Source organism: Phoxinus phoxinus (assembly GCF_949152265.1).
Source record: "Phoxinus phoxinus genome assembly, chromosome: 5".
Lineage (NCBI taxonomy): Eukaryota > Metazoa > Chordata > Actinopteri > Cypriniformes > Leuciscidae > Phoxinus > Phoxinus phoxinus.
The window spans coordinates 12,534,927-12,556,782 of NC_136880.1; the positions used below are offsets into that span (position 1 = coordinate 12,534,927).

The window sequence follows — 21,856 nt, forward strand, 5'->3', positions numbered from 1 at the left end:
CTTTGCACTTGAAGAGTGGATTTGTAGTGCTGAAATTGACGTTTCCCATCACGTTGCATGTTTGGAATTGGACTGTCGTGTGTGTGTGGAAGATTTACCTTTTATCGCCGTGCACTCCCCATGTGTTATGCTGGTCTACCGTCCATCATAAGAGTCTAGCAAGATCGATTGCAGTCACCTGTTGGATGTCAGAAGGAAAAGCCCCCGTGTGCACACACACGTGAGAACTGTTTACCTCTGCTTGAAGTTTATGCTGTCTGTCCCAGTGGGAGCCCTGCTCGGCTTATGACTTTGTCTCCTGCCACCCCTGTGAGAGCTGTTCACCTCTATTCGAAGTGTTGATTCCGTCTGTTCCAGTGAACGTCGCTCAGCTTGTGACTTTGTCCCCTGCAACACACGTGAGAACTGTTTACCTCTGCTTGAAGTTTGTGTGCTGTCTGCTCCAGTGAAAGCCCTGCTCAGCTTATGACTCTGTCTCCTACCACCAATGTGAGAGCTGTTCACCTCTATTTGAAGTGTTGATTCCGTCTGTTCCAGCGAACGTCGCTCAGCTTGTGACTTTGTCCCCTGCAACACACGTGAGAACTGTTTACCTCTGCTTGAAGTTTGTGTGCTGTCTGCTCCAGTGAAAGCCCTGTTCAGCTTATGACTCTGTCTCCTACCACCAACGTGAGAGCTGTTCACCTCTATTTGAAGCGTTGACTCCGTCTGTTCCAGTGAACGCCCGCTCAGCTTGTGACTTTGTCCCCTGCAACACACATGAGAACTGTTTACCTCTGCTTGAAGTTTGAATGCTGTCTGTCCCAGTGAAAGCCCTGTTCAGCTATTGACTCTGTCTCCTGCCACCCATGTGAGAGCTATTCACCTCTATTTGAAGTGTTGATTCTGTCTGTGCCAGCCAAAGCCCCGCTCCGCTTGCGACTTGAGTCTGCTGTAGCCCTGAAACCCACCTGTATGGTGCGAAGTGCCCACCCTTTACAACTCCTGTGAGCCCTGATCCACCTACTCCCCTGCGATACTCACCTGTGATACTCACCTGTTCAGCGAGTTGGCACCAGAGCCAGAATGAAGTAAGCCTGACTCATTTACTTACCTGCGATACCAACCTGTTTAGTACCTACCACTGGGAGTTGGCACCAGTGCCAGAAGGAAGTAAGCCTGACCCCCCACTCACCTGTGATACCCACCTGTTCAGTATCTACCACTGTGAGTTGGCACCAGCGCCAGAAGGAAGTAAGCTTGACTCAATTACTCACCTGCGACACCCACCTGTTCAGTACCTACCACTGCGAGTTGGCACCAGCGCCAGAAGGAAGTGAGCCTGACCCCCCACTTGCCTTGGATTCCTGGGAAGAGGAATTTTAGATTAGGATTTTCAAATTGTTTTTATATTTAATAAAGCCTGTCATTCTTTTTATTCCTGCCTCCTGCCTCCTCCTTTGACACGCTCCTCAGGGTGATCCTGGTCTAGGGGTGGGTGCAGTCTGGCTTGGCCCACCTCGACCTGTGACACTCTTATTCGTATGTTATGTCAAAAACGCAAACATTTCTTGTCTCGTCACATTCAGTTATGAATTACATGAATCATGATCGCATAGTTTCAATTCAAAATGGTGCAAATTTCATTCGAAGTTGAGTAGTTTTCATCACTAGATATGCTACTGTCGTTCGCTGAATATTTCTATCATAAATCAGTTGTCTAATATGTAAGGGATAATGTAGAGCGAGGCGGTTGTTACAGCGAATACAACCCCGACAGGCTGATCAGGACCGACACAAAACGGAGGCTACCAAATAAATCAATAATTTGACATAAAATATTGATTTAAAAAGGATTTTATTGATTTAAAAACTATTGTATTGCTTCCGCTAAAGAACACAGTCTCCACTCTGTTTTTCATGGCAATGGTGTGTTATACCAGCCCGATCTCATCCTTGGGCGTCATATACTGACGCTTTTGACAAATCGTCTACATCCAACGCACATGGCACCCTTTAGCGTCAATATGAGACGCAGATAAATATGGGCCAGAAGGCGCCTCCTAGCGGTCTAACCCTTACCCTACCCCAGACCTAAACCCAACAAAACCGAACAAAGCTCTGTGCGTCTCATATTGACGCTAAAGGGTGCCATGTGCGTTGGATGTAGACGATTTGTCAAAAGCGTCAGTATATGACGCCCAAGGATGAGAATGCGTTGGTTATACTTAGCAGCGGTCTGTTATCAAGAAATAACAGACCACATTCTACATTAGAATTCAACCAAGCCATGTAATAATTATATTTCCATCTTTCCACGATGCTTGTTGTGCTTCACAACTCCGCCTATGCAGCCTGTAAGTGGCTTCAACACTTCTACAACATGGGATGCTTTAAACGGCAATGGTGTGAAGGCTTTATTGTAAATTAACCATTTAGAAAATATATAAAGAAATGTTTCAGAATAAATCAAATAATTACCATCAGAAATGACAAAGATGTTATCTACCATTGAAAACTCTGGCTCATGGAAGCGAACAGTCTTGGCTTTTCCCCTTGCTGTGAAAGACTGTGGTTTGTGCTTTAGTGAAAAGCCTGGAGATCATTCAGAGGTGTTTACAGCTAGCTTTCACTTCAAAACAGTGCCATTAATGGTCACAGCAATATGCTTTGATAAACACTGCTACTGCCTTTAATTTCTACAACAAGCCTGTGTTTGAATCTGATGCTGACTGTGTTTGTCTTTGTGATTTAAGTGTGCATATCTGCAAAGACAAGTGCAATTCAAAAAGATGGTTCTTTGAAACACTGACAAATAGCATGCAAATGGTCAGTTAACATCAAGGTTTCCATGTTGATTTGGCACTTCCTGTCTAGTTCCGCTGCCAAGATGAGCTGAATAGCTTGGGTTTTCACTAAACAATGTCCCATTATTGGCTGTCCATTGAGTGAACCTGGGATCTTGTGTGTAGACTATAAAAACGTTGCTCCAACACCCCAAACCTGCATGACACAAGCAGACAAAATGAGAGTTCTTATTTTTCAGGAAATCATTAACAACCAATTTACTAAATTAATGATCCTGGTGGAACTGAATGTAGCATGCAGTTATGGTATTCATATATTAAACCTGTTTTTCTTTCCGGAACAGCTTGTTCATAATGCATGGTCAGTGACAGTAAATTTGTCAAGGATGTAACTGAATAACTCGTAAACGGTATTGCCACAGCTTTGGCTTTTCTCTTACTCTTTGCTGCATCTTCTGTTTGCTTGAAGAAGAAATATACAATTGAGGGAAGTAGATTCCAGATTGCTTCCTTCCCATGAAAAGCCCTTGATGGCCACAAAACAAGAGAAAGACGACAATTCAGTCTCCCTAGAGATGGTCTTTGTGAGATTCCCTAATCTATTTCTGCTGTCACGTCACTGACTCTCATTGACCGAACATTCTCACCGGTAGTGCCAGCCTTTGCTGTCTGCTTTGCACTTCAATTTATGAACTATAAGCTGGCATCCAACATGCAAGTAGCTAAAACTTGTTTTTTTTATGGTGGACCATGTGAATAAGTCAGAACATTGCCAGACTTGGGGATCTTTGCAAGCCTCATGTGCTGCAGCAACTTTGTGTTTAGGACTGGATGATACTAAAGCCTGTTTTATGCTTCTGCGTCGAATCGACGGCGTACCCCCGCAGACCCTTCTGCGTCGACGCAAACCCCTCTCCGCCCCCTCCGCCGTAGCTCGACGTGCACCTCCAAAAAATTGTAACTACGCGTCGAGGCGACGCAGACCACAAGGGCTGTGATACCGCCCCCCTAGCGTTCTCGCAGTGAAATGCACCGCGATGCAACACAACCCGACGCAGAACCATAAAACGGCCACGACGCCGTAGGAGTGACGGCGTAGCTACGGCGTGGAGTTGACACAGAAGCATACAACAGGCTTAAGAGTGACATAAGCACAGTCAATGTGAGGTAGCACTGTATTGATATTCCACAAATCTTCTGATTTAGCTTTGTTATAAACCCTTTTACCCCAATAATTAAGCTTAAAATTAATTCAGCTCAAACTACTTTACATACAGACTACATCCAGATATGTCTAAAAATAAATGTTAGTAAAATCAGTTATGTTAATGTACTGTTAAAAATAATGATCAGTGAGACCACCACACGTACTCTCACATTTTCTCTAGGCATCTTTAATAGAACTGGCACACTCGAGAAGGTGTAGGCATGGGAAGGGAAGCCATCAGAGGCTCTCATTTCTTGGTGGGTTCATATCTCTTGTGCAAAGTTCTCGAGGAAATTCATTGTGTCTCTCTTTTCCTTTGAACTTGTATTTAGTCTGCCAACCCTTGGAAACTAAGCCCAGACAGTCATAATGTTTTATGTTTCGATTATAACGTACTGTTCAGCATGGTCAGAATATACAAACATAATGAAAACTACATTTTATATCCAGTTGAGATGAAATTATGAATTTTAATTTAGTTTCAGTAAAGAACATTATTTTATTATTATTATTACATTTTATTGGTGAAGGTGAAGTGTAGGCCGTAAAATACACGCTTTTTAAAAACAGAGCATTCCAAACAGAGGCTCAAAATGAGAGTTCAAAATATTATTTTTTGTGAAAAAACTTTACCAACATTGTAAGAGAACCTCAAGGAACATATTTAACTTAAAAAAGTAATGTCATAACTGCTTTAATGTAAGAAATTATGTCTTTAATCTGTCTAATGACTCAAAGGGGGGTTCTGTCAAAGCCTTCAGGACAATGCCCAGATCCCATGAGGGAATTAGCCAAGCTCAAGATCTACAAGCTCCTTTCAGAAAACGTTTGACAAGAGGTTGGAAACCAACTGTGTAACCTCCATAACCCATATCGTGATCAGAGACAGCCACTACATATTCCCTCAAGGTTGACTCTGTTAGACAAGTCTCCAACAGGAACTGGAGGAATGACAAGAGTGACTCAACCTCACATGAAACTGGGTCCAATTCTCTTGACTGACACCATCAAGAAAACCTTTCCCACTAAACAGCTTAAAGCCACCTAGTAAAAGGGGCTTTGGCTGCTTGCAAGGTTGTTAGAAGTGCTTCTCCAAGAGCTCTGAATGACTCCTGCCTAGTGGCCAGACAAGTAGTTTGTACTTCCCTGGATTCCCCATACGAGTTTGGGTCTACATTTTAAATGGTCAGCCGTGTCGGGTCCCAATCTATTACTTCAGGTCCCGGGTCTTCTTAACATTGTGTGTATTATACCCGAGTTGATCAGTCAGTCAGAACTGTACGTGTGTTTTGACACAATGACTTAAGAGTTGGGGTACTCAGACACGAGTCCATTTTTGAATGAACTCGGACTTGTCACGCACTCTGATGAATTTGTACTCGGACTTGACAGCATTGTAGCCAATCACAGACATGTATATTAAGCACATGAACACAGTGGCAAAACAGAGGCGTTTTAGAGTCACCATGCAGAGAATTCGCTCAAAATGTATGTTCAGAATCAGCACAAGCTTTATCGTTCTGCAAATCCCCTCATAAACAACAGTCTAGACGCGATGTAAAAAAGAGATTCACTGTGCAGTGCGGACAACTTCAGTGTTTATGTCGAGAGTTTTAGGGAGAATGCAGAATGCGGTTGTGATGGCTTAAATGTCACGGTTGTTGGAGACATTGTTTCCTTCTTGTCTCGTGTCTATGTTTGTTTATATGTGAGTGGGCGTTGTCCCGCTCACGTGTCCGTCAGCGCTCCAGCTGATAATTATTATCATCATCATGCTCACCGTTCACAGCTGCTTTTCATTTCCGTGCCCTATATATGCTCACTCCATTCTCTGTTCCAGTGTCGGATTGTTTGTTGAGGTCCTGTCTGTTGCCGTGTCTGTTCCCGTGGAGTTGCCGTGTCTTTGTTCGCCTTGCCTTGTCTTCCTGCCGTTCGTGTCTTCGTCACTGGGTTCACCGCACTCCAGCTCCGGATGGGATTCGTCACTCTCACTGCACCAGCGCACTTCTGACCATCTAGTCCCTGCACGAGCCTGAGTCGCCGCCCTTACCTTCTGTTGGATTCTTGTCTATTTATCTTAATAAACACTTTGAGCACCTGCTATTGTTTCCTGTTTTGTTCGCCCATGACAGAACAATCCGACCATTCCATGGAAGCAGCAGGTGGTGCCGCAGTTACGATGGACGATTTCATACGTGCAAGTATCCAAAGGATGGACGCTCAGGACCGTCATCAGGGAGAAGCGGCGCGTGCGATTCAGGCTCTCGTCTCGCAGGTGTCCGAGCTGACCCAGCGTTTTCAACATCTGCAACCTCCCGCTGTGCCAGCCGCACCGCCCGTCCCTCCCACACCACCGATGCCCGCCTCCCAGTTTGAACCTCGCCTTCCGACTCCTGAGCCATACGCGGGTGAGTCTAACCTTTGCCGGCCGTTTTTGACTCGATGCGGCATGCATTTCGCCCTCCAGCCCCGCACCTTCGAGAGAGAAGAAACTAAGGTGGCGTTTGTACTGACATTACTGACTGGGAGAGCGGCACTATGGGGGGCGGCGGTGTGGGAGAACCAGGAATCGTGCTGTTCCTCGTTCCAGGAGCTCTCCTCGGAGATAAGACGAGTTTTCGACCGTGCGGTCGCGGGGAGAGAGGCTGCCAGGGTTTTGTCTGAACTTCATCAGCGGGAGCGATCTGTTTCGGATTATGCCATCGAGTTCAAGACCCTGGCGGCCGAGTGTCGCTGGAACGAGGAAGCACAGTGGGATAGGTTCCTGCATGGGCTGGCCGACCGCGTCCAGAGGGAGATTTACGCCCTGGACCTGCCTCCCTCACTGGATGGACTGATCGACCTGGCTCTGAGGGTGGACGCCCGACTAGCTCGTGTCGGACCACGCGCTCCATCCAGCCTGCGTCGTGGGGGAGGAGAACATCAGTGGTCCAGCGGTATGGGCGCGGCCGGTCCCTCCGATCCCGAGCCCATGTAGGTGGGTCGAGCCCGGCTTTCCCGGGAGGAGAAGGAGAGGCGGAGGTCCCTTGGCCTTTGCCTGTACTGCGGGGAAGCGGGACACTTTGCTAACAACTGCCCGGTAAAAGGCCAAGCCCGATAGTAAGCATGAGGCTACTATCGGGTGGGATCTCCGCCGCTAAGTCCTCATCTTCATCCACCATCCTCCCGGGAAGACTTAGATGGTCTGTCCACGATCACCTCTGCACGGCACTGGTGGATTCCGGAGCTGAAGGTAATTTCATGGACCGCACCTTCGCACTTCAGCTTCAAGTCCCACTTAGAGCACTTCCCCAGAGAATCACCGTACATGCACTCAATGGACAGTCACTACCTACCATCTCCCAGACCACCGAGAACATCACGCTCATCACCTCAGGGAATCATGCAGAGACAATATCATTCTTCATCATAGACTCACACCACACACCCGTTGTCTTGGGTCACCCCTGGCTCCATCAACACAACCCCCGCATTGACTGGAAACAAGGAACTATATCAGCCTGGAGCACTGAATGTCATAGGTCTTGTCTTGTGTCTGCCTGTTCTGTTGTCTCTGTTCCTGTGTTGCAGGAGGAAGCAGTGGATTTATCAAACGTGCCCGCGGAGTATCGTGACCTGAGGGAAGTGTTCAGTAAGTCAAGGGCTGCTTCTCTACCTCCGCACCGTCCCTATGACTGTGCTATAGAGTTAATGTCAGGTAAGTCTCCGCCTAAGGGCAAGATTTATTCTCTCTCGGTTCCGGAGAGAGAGGCTATGGAGAAATATATTTCTGATTCTCTAGCATCCGGGTTCATCCAACCTTCCTCATCTCCAGCGGGGGCGGGGTTCTTTTTTGTGGGGAAGAAGGATGGATCGCTGCGACCTTGCATTGATTACCGGGGGCTGAACAACATCACGGTAAAGAATACTTATCCTTTGCCGCTGATGTCTTCAGCCTTTGAGAGGTTACAGGGAGCATCCATCTTCACAAAACTGGATTTACGCAATGCTTATCATTTGGTCCGCATCAGGAAGGGGGATGAATGGAAGACTGCTTTCAACACCCCTAGGGGGCACTTTGAATACTTGGTCATGCCTTTCGGGTTGTCCAACAGTCCCGCAGTCTTCCAGGCGCTCGTCAATGACGTGCTGCGAGACATGATCGATCAGTTTATTTATGTTTACCTGGATGACATTCTGATCTTTTCCTCGTCTCTCCAGGAGCACGTGCAGCACGTCCGACGTGTTCTCCAAAGGTTGCTAGAGAATGGGCTTTTTGTCAAGGCGGAGAAATGCGCTTTTCATGCACAGTCGGTCCCTTTCTTAGGACACATCGTGTCGGCTGAAGGTATGCGTGTGGATCCTGACAAAGTTAAGGCTGTGGTGGAGTGGCCAAACCCAGATTTTCCGTAAGGCCCTACAGAGATTTTTGGGGTTCGCCAATTTCTACCAGCGTTTTATTCGCAACTTTAGCCAACTAGCCGCACCTCTGACTGCCTTGACCTCTCCCAGAACTGCGTTCAGGTGGTCGGAAGCAGCCGAAACTGCTTTTTCCAACCTCAAGAGCCGCTTTGTTTCGGCTCCCATTTTAATCGCCCCTGATTCCTCACGTCAGTTTGTGGTAGAGGTCGACGCGTCAGAGGTGGGGGTAGGTGCAGTTCTCTCACAACGCTTACCTTCAGACAACAAGATGCATCCGTGCGCGTTTTTATCTCATCGCTTATCACCAGCTGAACGAAATTACGACATTGGCAACAGGGAGTTGTTGGCGGTCAAGTTAGCCTTGGAAGAATGGCGTCATTGGTTAGAGGGGTCCGGGGTACCCTTTATCGTCTGGACGGATCATAAGAATCTGGAGTACATTAGATCCACCAAAAGGTTGAACTCCAGGCAGGCTCGGTGGGCACTTTTTTTCGGCCGTTTTGATTTTACCCTCTCGTATCGTCCGGGTTCCAAAAACATCAAACCCGATTCTTTGTCGCGTATTTTTGATAGATCCGAACACGCACCTACTCCCGAGCGGATTTTTCCTGAGACCCTAATTATCTCTACGCTCACATGGGAGGTCGAATCGAGAGTCAAGAGGGCTCTAGAAGGGGTAACACCTCCGATCCGGTGTCCACCGAACCGCTTATTTGTGCCGGAGGAACTACGGCCAGACGTTATTCGGTGGGGCCATTCTTCTAGTCTAGCCTGTCATCCAGGAGTTAGTCGCACCCTCTATTTGGTCAAGCAACGATTCTGGTGGCCGCTTATGGCTCGCAACGTTCATGGTACCAGCCACCTGTTTTTTTCCCTAGTCTGGAATCCGAAGTCGCGGTCCCCTCCGCCCACGCCTTCGTCCAAAGGTGTCACCGCACTTGGACTAGAGCCCGTGAGACTTTACTCCAAGTGGGGGCGCGCACCAAGGCCAAAGCCGATCGCCACCGGCGTAGGCCTCCCGTATATGTCGTCGGTTCCAAAGTGTGGCTTTCTACAAAGAACATTCCGCTCCGCTCCGTATCCAATAAGTTGGCTCCTAAATTCATTGGCCCGTTTTCTGTCACCAAAATCGTTAGTCCGGTGGCAGTCCGCCTCAATCTTCCTCCAGTGTACAGGAGAATTCATCCGGTATTCCATGTGTCCAAAATTAAACCCGTTTTTTTTTCTCGCATTAATCCGCCTGCCCCGGTTCCCCCACCGCCGCGACTCGTAGATGGGGAACCATCCTATTCGGTCCGTCGCATCCTGGACTCTAGGCGGAGGGGACGCGGATTCCAGTACCTGGTGGACTGGGAAGGTTACGGTCCGGAGGAGAGAAGTTGGGTTCCGGCTCGTGACATCCTGGATCACTCTCTTATCGATGATTACAATCGACAGGTAAGGGAGTCTGGGAACGCCGTGAGGCGTTCCTAGAGGAAGGGGTACTGTCACGGTTGTTGGAGACATTGTTTCCTTCTTGTCTCGTGTCTATGTTTGTTTATGTGTGAGTGGGCGTTGTCCCGCTCACGTGTCCGTCAGCGCTCCAGCTGATAATCATTATCATCATCATGCTCACCGTTCACAGCTGCTGTTCATTTCCGTGCCCTATATATGCTCACTCCATTCTCTGTTCCAGTGTCGGATTGTTTGTTGAGGTCCTGTCTGTTGCCGTGTCTGTTCCCGTGGAGTTGCCGTGTCTTTGTTCGCCTTGCCTTGTCTTCCTGCCGTTCGTGTCTTCGTCACTGGGTTCACCCCACTCCAGCTCCGGATATGATTCGTCACTCTCACTGCACCAGCGCACTTCTGACCATCTAGTCCCTGCACGAGCCTGAGTCGCCGCCCTTACCTTCTGTTGGATTCTTGTCTATTTATCTTAATAAACACTTTGAGCACCTGCTATTGTTTCCTGTTTTGTTCGCCCATGACATTAAAGGACAAGTTCGGTATTTTACACTTAAAGCCCTGTTTACAGATCGTATCTGATGAAATAGAACGGTTAAGATTAAACTTTGGACAGATGCTGCTGTCGCGAGAATTTTAGGTTTATATCGCTTTCCCCCCTCACCCCACAATGGTTTTCTATGTGCACTGGAAGATTCCTTCCTAAAACACATTAAACTTTCGTTTACAAAGACGTGAAACTCACCGAGTGGTCAGGGGTGTTCACTGATACGGTTCCAAAAAAAATAGCTGAAAAAGATGCATTCCAACAGGTTTTATCGTAGTTTTTGTCCAACTCCATGACTTGTATTGAATGTGCTGTGTGAGGTACGGTATTACTCCGCCGCTGGAGTGTCTATTATTCAAGCTCTCAATGGAAGAATCACGGGTGTGACACGTTTGGCAAAATAGGTCCACAAAAGCTAAATAAACCTAAAATTCTCGCGACAGCAGCATGTGTCCAAATTTTAATCTTAACCATTCTATTTCATCAGATACGATCTGTAAACAGGGCTTTAAGTGTAAAATACCGAACTTGTCCTTTAAGTGATGGCTTAAAGGGAGTGCTATTGACAATCTAAATAATAGTTTTGTTTTTCATGCTTCTAGAGGACCAGTTGTTACGTTCACATTGTAAATTATAAAGTTATAACTGCATTTAAATGTGGGAGGGAATCTGCTAAATTTTAGTCCTGTGAGTCATGAAAGCGCGATGATTGACATAGTAACCATAGCAACATGAGAATGTGATAACCATAGCAACATTTTGGTGTCTAATAATGTTATAATTTTTGTTACATTTACACTTCAGTCATAAGTTTACATACACCTTGCAGAATCTCCAAAATGTTATTTTTATTATTTTTTAGAATAAGAATGATCATAAAAAACATTGTTTCTATTTAGTACTGCCCTGAAAAGCTTTTTCACATAACATATGTTTAATAGCCTTGTCCACAAGACAAAATAAAAGACAAATTGCATAGGCTTAATTTTAATATTTTGTGTCATTACCTGAATGATCCACAATCCACAATAATCCACTGTTTTTTGTTGTTGTTTGTTTTTTGTAATGGTTGTTCAGGAAAAATCCCCCAGCTCCTGCACATTCTTTGCTTTTCCAGCATCTTCTGCATATTTGACTCCTTACTAGCAATGATTGTGGGATCCATCTTTTCACACTGGTGACAACTGAGGGACTAACACAACTATTACAAACCCTGCAAACATTTAGTGATGCTCAAGAAGGAAGCATCTGTTAAGAGCCAAGGCGTGTAAACTTTTGAACTGGATCATTGGTGTAAATTGTTCTTATTTTGTTAAAAAAATTATAAATTAATTTAGTCCTACCCTTCATAGGCTAAATAAGATATTAGCATGTAAAACAAAATAAGAAAAATTTAAACATCACCATCATCTTGCTCAAAATTTACCCCTGGCTCTTAATGCATCGTGCTGCATTCTTGAGCATTACCTTGCAGATTCTGAAAGATGTACAATAGGTAAACGTATGACTGTAACTATATATTGCAAGCATTTTGTAAGGTTTAAAATATTAATTTAAGAGCTCAGTGTTGAGACCTTTCGCCGGAATTTGATTGACAGGCTCCCTGACCAATCATAATGCAGCTACGGCCATTTTTGCCCGACAAACAAACCAAACCAGTTAGTACAGATGGTACTCAACCAGAATACGACTTTTAATCGTCTGTAAATGAAGAGATGTCTTATCAATCACAAGTTCAGTATGGCGTACCACAAGGCTCAGTATTAGGACCGCTGCTGTTCACTCTGTATATGCTACCATTAGGAGATATCATTAGAAAAAATGGAATTAGCTTTCACTGTTATGCCGACGATACTCAGCTGTATATTTCTTCAAAACCTAACAAAACTTACCAATTCACAAAATTAACGGAATGCATAGCTGAAAAAATTGCATGACTAGTAATTTCCTACTACTAAATTCTGAAAAAACTGATATTCTAATTATTGGACAAAACTTTCACACGTAATAACCTAGAGTACTGTCTAACACTTGATGGCTGCTCTGTTAAGTCTTCGTCGTCAGTTAGGAACCTGGGTGTGCTCTTTGATACCAATCTTTCATTTGAAAGTCACGTGTCTAGTATCTGTAAAACCGCATTTTTCCATCTTAAAAATATATCTAAATTACGCCATATGCTCTCATTGACAAATGCGGAACAATTAGTTCATGCGTTCATGACCTCAAGGCTAGATTATTGTAATGCTCTACTGGGTGGTTGCCCTGCACGCTTAACAAACAAACTACAGCTAGTTCAAAACACAGCAGCTCGAGTTCTTACCAGAACCAGGAAGTATGACCATATTAGCCCCGTTCTGTCAACACTGCATTGGCTGCCTATTAAACATCGTATACATTTAAAAATATTGCTGATTACTTACAAAGCACTAAATGGTTTAGCTCCGCAGTACTTGAGCAAGCTCTTAACGCATTATAGTCCTTCACGTCTATTGCGATCGCAAAATTCTGGCCAGTTAATAATACATAGAATATCAAAATCAACTGCTGGCGGTAGATCCTTTTCCTATTTAGCACCAAAACTTTGGAACAGTCTTCCTAACATTGTTCGGGAAGCAGACACACTCTGTCAGTTCAAAGCTAGATTAAAGAAACATCTCTTTGACCTAGCATTCACATAATGCATTATAGACTTCTATAACTCAATGTTAGGCTGCATAGATTAGGTCAGCCGGAACTGGGAACACTTCCCTTAAATCCTGATGTACTCGTTACATCATAAGAAGAATGGCATCTACGCTAATTTTAGTGTCTTTGTTTATCCCAAGGTTTTCCCGCAGCCTGCCGGATTCAGGCCGTATCCAGATCTGACGAAGGACCTTCGCCTGGACCCGATGTCAACGCAGTGCTGAAGTGCCAACTAGTCTCTCTCTATGGAGGATCCCTTTACCACTCTACAGATAAAGCATTGTGGAAAATTTGCGTATCTACCCCGGATAAAATAAAAATCTGTATCAAATTTATAGGCAGGACAAGTAGTTTGTTTAGGCTTGGTTTGTAGGGAATTACAAACATGCGCACATATATTCAAACGCACATAACTATAGAATGAATTATTGATGCGCACATGAGCGGTATCTGCGTTTCTCACAGGTTCGCGTTTAAAGTCGGTTTAGAGAGAACGGTGTCGTTAGCGGCCCCTAATTTAATAACAAATTATCCTTTCGACGGAAGTGAATCAATCAAAACTAACTTTAGCTGGAAAATAACATTATTCAAGAACCGCTATAAAGCAAAAACAAATATGTTACCTTAAATTATACGTTTATCTCTGTAAAGCAGCTTTGAAACAATCTACATTGTTAAAAGCGCTATATAGATGAAGATGACTTGACTTGACAGCACCACAAAACAGTATTTATTGTTTGAATCTCATAAAAATTCCCAAATTTGAAAGCTGAGACTTTATTTCATGCCAAAGACTTTATTTGATGCCAAAAGTAGCCTGCTCTGTCTTGTCTGTTGGCACATTGTTACTACATCCTCTTTGCTCCGCAATATATTTTTCACTGTGTGAGAACATTGCTTTTCGGATGTAGCAACAGTAACTAAGAGGGGCGGGTCTTTGTGAAAGGTAAATTTCAAATCATTTTAATCTTTGTGGACTCGGCCGGACATAAGGTAAGACACAAAGTTTTATTTTCTTGTTTATTGACTTATTAATAGCAATTTGCTGTGGAATATGTGCCGGTCGGATCCGGGTCCAACTTTCAAATAATAGACGTCCAGGTCGGTTCCGTGTAGCACATTTACTGGTCTCTTTGGGTTCAGGTACAAGTTTTGGACCCATTTGGACCTCTACTTCCAGATACTTACTTTGGCTAGGACTGCTGTCAAAAGTGGGAAAAGAGTAAATGGGTACAGAAGCACGGGAGGCCATTTGTTTGCCAGAGCATCCATCCCCGAGGGATTCCCTGGGGACCATAATTTAATACCACAGGGGACAATGAGTGGTTTCTTGTGAGGCAAAGAGATCCACCTGGGCTGTATTGAAACGAGCCAGGATGGTCCGCACCACTGCTGGGTGAAGTTGCCATTCTCCGGACCTGGAGCCTCACCTGGACAAAAGGTTGGCTTCTAGGTTGTCCTCTCCCAGCAGATGGACAGCCGTCAGACACCCTTCAACATGGGCAAATAATGGGAGATCTCAAGCTTTACTTTACAGGGATGTTGAGCATACCCTGGCTTGGCTTACCCTGGCTTTTTAGACTACAGTCACATGGTTCTCTTTAAGTCAAAGCAGAAAATAGACCAAGGCCCAAAATACTACCTCCAGTTTCAGGAGATTTAAGTGTGTTCCTCTTTAAAGGCATCCCATTCTCTCCATACTGGATTGCCTCACCAGACAGCACCCCTGTGAGGCATCTGTGTATATAGTCTGATAATGCAACTCCCTCTATCAGGCCTGAAGTCAAGAGCCACCACTAAACTGTTGGCAGACAATCCAAGTCCCATGGAATCAGTCGCTGTCCATTCTCGTGTGGACTCACTTTGTACTTCGTAAACCATAGCTGTAGTGAATACGTGTGAAGCAACCCCAATGGTACCCCCTGACTGGTAAAATTTCACTACTAGGCGGATTCCATGGTGTGCAGGGCCCCACAGGCCTGTCTCGCTGCTGCATTTGCCTCCCCATGAGCCACAAGGTGGTAAAGCATATGTGACCGGTCACGGAAAGTAGGGACAAAAGTCGGTTCTGGAGCATTTTGAGTTATTCACAGATTCTGAAAGTGTAGTCTCCAAGCTTTCCAACGATGTGTAACACATGGAAATCTGATAATATTTGGAGAAGTTGTGGCCTTTTGAAGGTAGGCACTCAAAAAAATTAAAAGTGGAGAAATCTGCCTCTAAAGATTGAGCAGTTCTCACCTCTCTGCTGCTGGGAGTGATAAAAGGGCTCATTTACATCTCATTTAGATAAGCCATACCCCCTGTAAAGCTGTAAAGCACATGTTGTTTTATTAACATTAAATGGATAGTTCTCCCCAAATGTTTAGTTAATTGTCATCATTTACTCTCTCAAGTTGTTTTAAACCTGAATATGTTTCTTTCTTCTGTTGAAGTTATTTGGAAGAATGTGGGTAACCAAACAGTTGATGTTCCCCAGTGACTTCTATATTTATTTCCTATGGAAGTCAATGGGGACCAGCAACTGTCTGGTTACCCACATTCTTCCAAATATCTTCTTTTGTGTTCAGCACAAGAAATAAATAAATACAGGTTTGGAACAACATTAGAGTGAGTAAAGAATGACAAAATGTTTATTTTTGGGTGAACAATCCCTTTAAGGACAAGCGGCTGCATGTTTACTATTAGGGCTACTGTCTCTTTAAGACCTGAAAGCAACGCGTCTAATATGTACGCATAATATGACACGCAGATTTCTCTTAATTTAGACATAACCAACTTTCTTTATGTAAACCTTGAGTGTATTTGACAGTATTAGCTCAAAAAGACTCGAAAGATAACTTAGTCCAGTATCCAGGCGCTGTTAGACAGGCTTTTAGTGCATACGCGCGTTGGCTGTTTGCGCGCAGAAAATCGCATTAGAACAGCGCTTCAGCAGCGAATGACATGTTTAACCGGCAAGGCTTTAACCCTCTGAGGACGAATTGGGCGGTACCGCCCAAAATGGCATACTTTTACAAATGTGCAATTATCTTCAAAACTATTAATGATAGAGAGGTGCGGTCTTTTTTGCCGTCTTCCTCAGATTCCGCTGAAAACAGTGATATCCCGTTTGTATTATTCACACGCTTCGCTGTTGCGCAATACCACTGCATAAAAAGGCCAATGAAATCGATGTTGTTAGGCAAATTCCACCAATGGAAAAATTGCCGCTGGGAGGATTTTTTTTTTACCCAATCAGAGGAAGGTTACCAAGACGTATTCTAGCCAATCAGAGGACTCTGTAGCCTTCAACATGTACAAACAAACAGCGTCATGTGGACGGAGAATGAGACAGATCGCGAACGGAGCGGAGTATTACAGAACGCACAGAGATCTATATAAGAGAGAGACAGAATAACTTAAATAGCATTATTATTGTATTGTTTTAGCACTTTTATGATGGCAAGCAGTAAGATTTACGGCAGAACAAGCTCTGGAACAGTTAGTGGAAAGTAAATCTGCCAGGTTGTGAGTGTGTCTGTTCTTCAGAGCAAGCAGGTCTCATTTAGTTCGAAGCAGACCGCTTTTTCACGCCTGGGACTGTTTGTAAAAAAAGTTCCTTATTTCATTGTTCTTAACACATTTGATTGAACAATTACAAATGTCTGTCAAGCAAAGGGTTTGACAAATATTTTTTTGGTTCAAAAACTGTTCACTATTGTTGTGTGAGGTGTGATTTTCAGTAATAAATGACAAAAATCTAATTTTCATTTGTGAAATTCTCTCGATTATTGTACATTTTTCACTCATACTTCCTTTATAAACACATTACATGCATGCTTATGTTAGCTTAGGGTCTTCTGAATCCATAGATACCAAACACATGGTGTTCCATCTCCATTACATATGGTTTATAAGCCCAAATGTAAAAATAGAGAAAACGGACCAAAAAGGGCTTAGTCCCCTGAGGGTTAAACCACATGCAAATAATGAACTTTTGAGAACTGCAGTGTCCTGTTCCTCTGCGTAAACATTTAATGTGAGTATTTGTCGCGTTGTACACTGGGCTGTTGAGACCCAGACTGCTACAAAAGCACGCAGCAGCTTGCTTGCAGCAAGGATCACAGCGCAACTTTGAACTATATCGATGCGATATTCCATATCCCTTTTAAAAAATATATCAATATATTTTTTATATCGATATTATATCGCCCAGTCCTACCACGCTGTTCCCTTGGAGGGCGGGGGCAATAACAAAAGAAAAAGCCGGCTTATCCAGTATGGAAATACACACAGACAATGACACGCCCCTACTGCGAGCTAGAATCTCACAAAACAAGCCGATTTCAACCTAAAAATTTACGATTTTAAATATACCAATATTGATATCTAAAACATGGAGAGGCTTCTTCGTGATCTCAACTAACAGATTCTGCAAAAAAGCAAAAATCACCAGTTTTGAAAAAAAAAACGCTTCTTTCTCATTTTGCTCAAAAGTTGTGCTGCCGACTTGTGTCCTTACTTTCCGTGACGGGTCACATATGTGGCAAACTCATCCTCCTTGGCTCTACCCACCTGCAACCCCATGATCAAAGCTGCTGTGCTGTTCCAGCAAACACAGGGCTTGAACTGCAAGGTGGAAACACTGGACTTTCATTCCTTTTTGAAATTAAGAAATTAAGTCAAAGGAATAGGGGTTTTAGCTACCTCACTGTGGCTATCAACAGTAAGAGCAATCAGTTGCCTTGAAAGCCGGACACACTCTCTCTCCACTGGCAAGGTGGGAACCTTCCAAGAGGATGCAGTATCAAGGAAGAGGTAGCATGTAAGCAACTCATCATCTTCGCATATTGCTGCTGACACAGCCCCTCCACATGCAAAAATTTCGTCACATGGGAGTCACTATACAAGCTGCATACAGATTCCTCCATGATCTTGACACACCAATGTGGAGGCAATCATATGCGGGAGCATATGAAAATCCTCTGAACTAGACACTCTTAATGTGCTCTCAGTCAGGTCGGAAGCGGCAGCAAAGTGGCTTCCTAAACTGACATAAGACCAATGGTGTTTAATAAATCTCCATTCAGATCAGAAGAATTTGCTCTATTTTTAAGAGCAAGCTTCCAAATCCACCAAATGGGATTGAGATAAATTGATCTATCAGGAGAACCCCAAAAATGAAAAAACAACAACAGATTTCTCCCTAAGCTCCGCCTACAATACTCATGATTGATCCCACCCTGCCACTTCGGCAGCCACAGGACCTGAACCGCAAGGTGCAGGCGGTCGACTCTCATCTCTAAGAATATCAAGCAAGAACAGAACTTCTTACTGCAAATGCATCCCTATGAGTGCAACCAACTCCTCGAGAGCCAAACACGTTTTGTGCAAATGCTAGATTCTATCTAGCATTCTATCTAGATAGTAACAGAGATGGATCAAATCAAACAGGTGAGTTTATTAATTAAGTTGCAAGGAAGTTAAGTTAAGAACAGGTAAGGTGAGTAATAGTGAGCAATTGGAAATACTGGAGTACATGGATGGTATTGTTGAGCTTGTCTTAAAAGTTATCTGCACACACACAAAAGGGAACAGACAAGATAACTTTGGATGACTGGTTGACGACTTAGGGGCCATTTACACTACACTGTTTTCAACAAAAAAAATGAAAAACAAATTGTGAATTTTGGTCGTTCCTGGACACAAAAATGGCGTTTTGGGGGCCTGAACAAATGCAAACTTGTTTTAAAGTGCAAGTTTTGGAAACCGATACCTTTATCATCTCCGTGTAAACTCCAAAAACGAAAACAAAACGTGGATTTGTGAAACAGTGACTTCATGTACATTACATATTCAGTCTATAGGTGCATAGTGTTTCTTTACAAAGTGACATCACCAACTATTGGCCTGGTAGCATAATACAGTATTTTTATTCATTTTCACGGATTCGTGTGAGCGGGGATCATTTTGACATCATTGTCGTTTTTCACACTTCCCAACAACAAAAACAACAGCATCAATTCATAACAGAAGACTTTGCCATGATGGATCCAGCAGTTCGTATCATCAGCTTACGCCAAGGTAACAGATCAGTTGAGGACCATATTATTCAAGAGTTTTGGGACATAGCTGAAGACTAAAACTTTAATGTTTAATGTTATTTTTTTAGTATTATTTTTCTTTATTCATTTTCTTTATAATTTAATGTTTTTTGTGAAGTCAAACTATGTTTGTACATGTGTGCTGAGCAGAGAGCTGGTAGAGTTATATTTTGTGCAATGCCACGTTCACTGAGCAGAGATATTCCAATGATGATGATACATTAAATGTGTACATGTTTAAGGAATGTTTCAACTGATGCAAATGTACCACTAATGTATGCACTGAAGAAATAGTTTCTTAATGTGGATAGTGGATTGTGCCATGTGTAAGCATTAGGTATACAACATGTTTTGCTACTTTACAAGGAAGTTGAAAGTCTCTCTTTGATGTATTTAAGCTCAATCCTTACTGTACCACCGCAGAGAAACATAAAGGCATGAGGGGGTAAGAGGAAGGAGAAACCCAGAGAAACCATTTACAGCTGGCATGATGGGGTGAGAGGATAGATAAATGGGGAACAGAGAAATCTAGAATGAAGACCTCCTCATCTATAGCCTTATTATTAAATGCCTGTGTTTCTCTCTGTCTGACATGTATAAACATAATAAATAGAAATCTCTTGGCAAAATATCTGGTGTAGCTTCCGTGATTCAACAATAATGGGGGAAGCATGGTTTTCAAATCTTCAATAGCACACGTGTCTGATCTCCCAGATTAGCTCTCATAGATTTGTTTTGTTATGGACTCAATAATCCACTCAAGAGCATTTTATCTGTAATGGTCCTCGAGGGTCACTCGCTGAGTTTTTGCCAAAACCACGTGTGGCGGAGCGGTACAATTATGAAGCCAACCTTTTACCAGTAAAGAAATCTGACTACGCCACCCGAATTTAACTCTAGGGAACAATGCTCAAAACCCAAAAATGGAGTACATTAAGCACACACAGGTTCGGTTCCCTCATAGAAGTAAGCAGGAGACGTGGTTGAAGTATAAAACATACAAAATGTTTATTAATGCAAGAATGTTTTAAAAATAGATACTAAAATGTCAGAAGAACAGCATGAGACCCCACTTTAAATGGAGGAAAGCAAAATTACAAAAAGAATAAATGTGGGCAATGACAAAATCAACTTTAAATATGAAAACAAAATAAAGTAAATATCAGCAGGGCTGAGGCTCCCATCGGCAGGAACAAAATGAAGTCTGGTTGTACAAGAGCACACTTTCACGCACATACACAAAAGTGCACTCAGATCACACACTACCACACACTTGAAGTGGTACACAGCACGCAAAAAAGACCCACCACCAGAAGGAAGATCCGTTCACCCGTGGGACCCCCAGCTCCTGCAGACAAACAAAAATAATAAATAAACTATAACAAATTCACAAGTAAACACAATTAGCTCCACATACAATATAAACAAATGATAATAACTGATGAAGCAACTCCAAACAAAAAAAAGGTATTAATATCACATGAAACAAAGAAAAACATTAAAGGAATCAAAATAAATTCAAGAGAAATTACAAAGCAACTTGAAGTCAGATGTAGACAGGAAGCAAATCAAGATGCGTTAATAAAGGAAAAATAACACAAAAAAATAGACACAGTATTTCTGTGTCTTTCTGCGAAAGAAAAATCAAACAAGCCAAAACAAACTTTACTCCCACAAAAGTATAAACAAGAAAACAGAAACTAATCAAAAGAAAAGAAACCAAATGAAACAATTATTTTCCCTCAATAAGATGAGATCGTCGTATTCTCCATGCTGATACTCAAACCAAAAGCAGCCACTACACACAGTCGGAACCAGACGAACAGTCCCCTTTGCGGCGTCTGCACGACAGTATGCAGGAATGAGCAAAACGTCCGCAGCGCAAAGCGGAAGACAGCAGCAACACAGCAAATCCGATATAATATAGATACAACGGGAGGAACAGAGAGTGAACGAGAGGGAGAACCCTATAACAAAAACAAGGAGAGACGTTACTAGTGATGATACTTTCCCTTCACGACTTATAATTACATTTAAAACACTTACCGTCAAGGTATCACCCCCAATAGAAAATATACAGGCACAGGTCTATTAATCAGCCCCGCGATAACAATGGGGTACAGGAAACCATACCTAGACAGCATACGGCAGTGTCAACAGCACAACAACGATAGTACAATATGCATTTAAACAAATGCATATGCACACACACATACCTGAGAGGCAACCAGTCACTAGACCCACTAAAGCAGCGCCGAAAACACACTGACACCCGGTCAAAACGACACTGTAACTGTTGTGGTTTCAATCTTTTTATGAAATCACTTCTCAGAGATCTTTGATGCCAGAAATGTTAGACTTTATTCACAAACAAAGCCGAGCGCCCTTCTGCAGAAAAAGACGCTCCAGACATGTGGTCGGCTTCACATATATACCCACATCACTTCCAAAAATGGTAATACCTCCTATAGATATTTTTGGGCTGAAGTTTCACACCATGTGACACACTCAAATAGAATTATCTGCTGCACCAGCAGCTTTGACCTTTCTTCAAGCCCCTAAAAGTACATCCAAAGTCACACACTCACAAAGTAAATAATAGTGTCTTAATATGTAGCTAAATTACTGATCTTCTAAATAATAAAATCTTCAACATTCCCTCCTCTGGGGCTTATCTAAGCCCCACTTTACTATCCCTTTCCCA

General features: G+C 43.4%; 1 long non-coding RNA gene across 1 annotated transcript; it reads right to left on the bottom strand.

The window, feature by feature from the left end:
• Positions 1-20,137: 20,137 nt before the first annotated feature.
• On the bottom strand, positions 20,138-21,446 carry LOC306999249. The gene is made up of 3 exons (XR_013797792.1): positions 21,369-21,446; positions 21,199-21,285; positions 20,138-21,119 (listed from the first exon to the last, which is right to left on the bottom strand). It is a non-coding gene; the product is annotated as an uncharacterized lncRNA (long non-coding RNA).
• Positions 21,447-21,856: the final 410 nt, after the last annotated feature.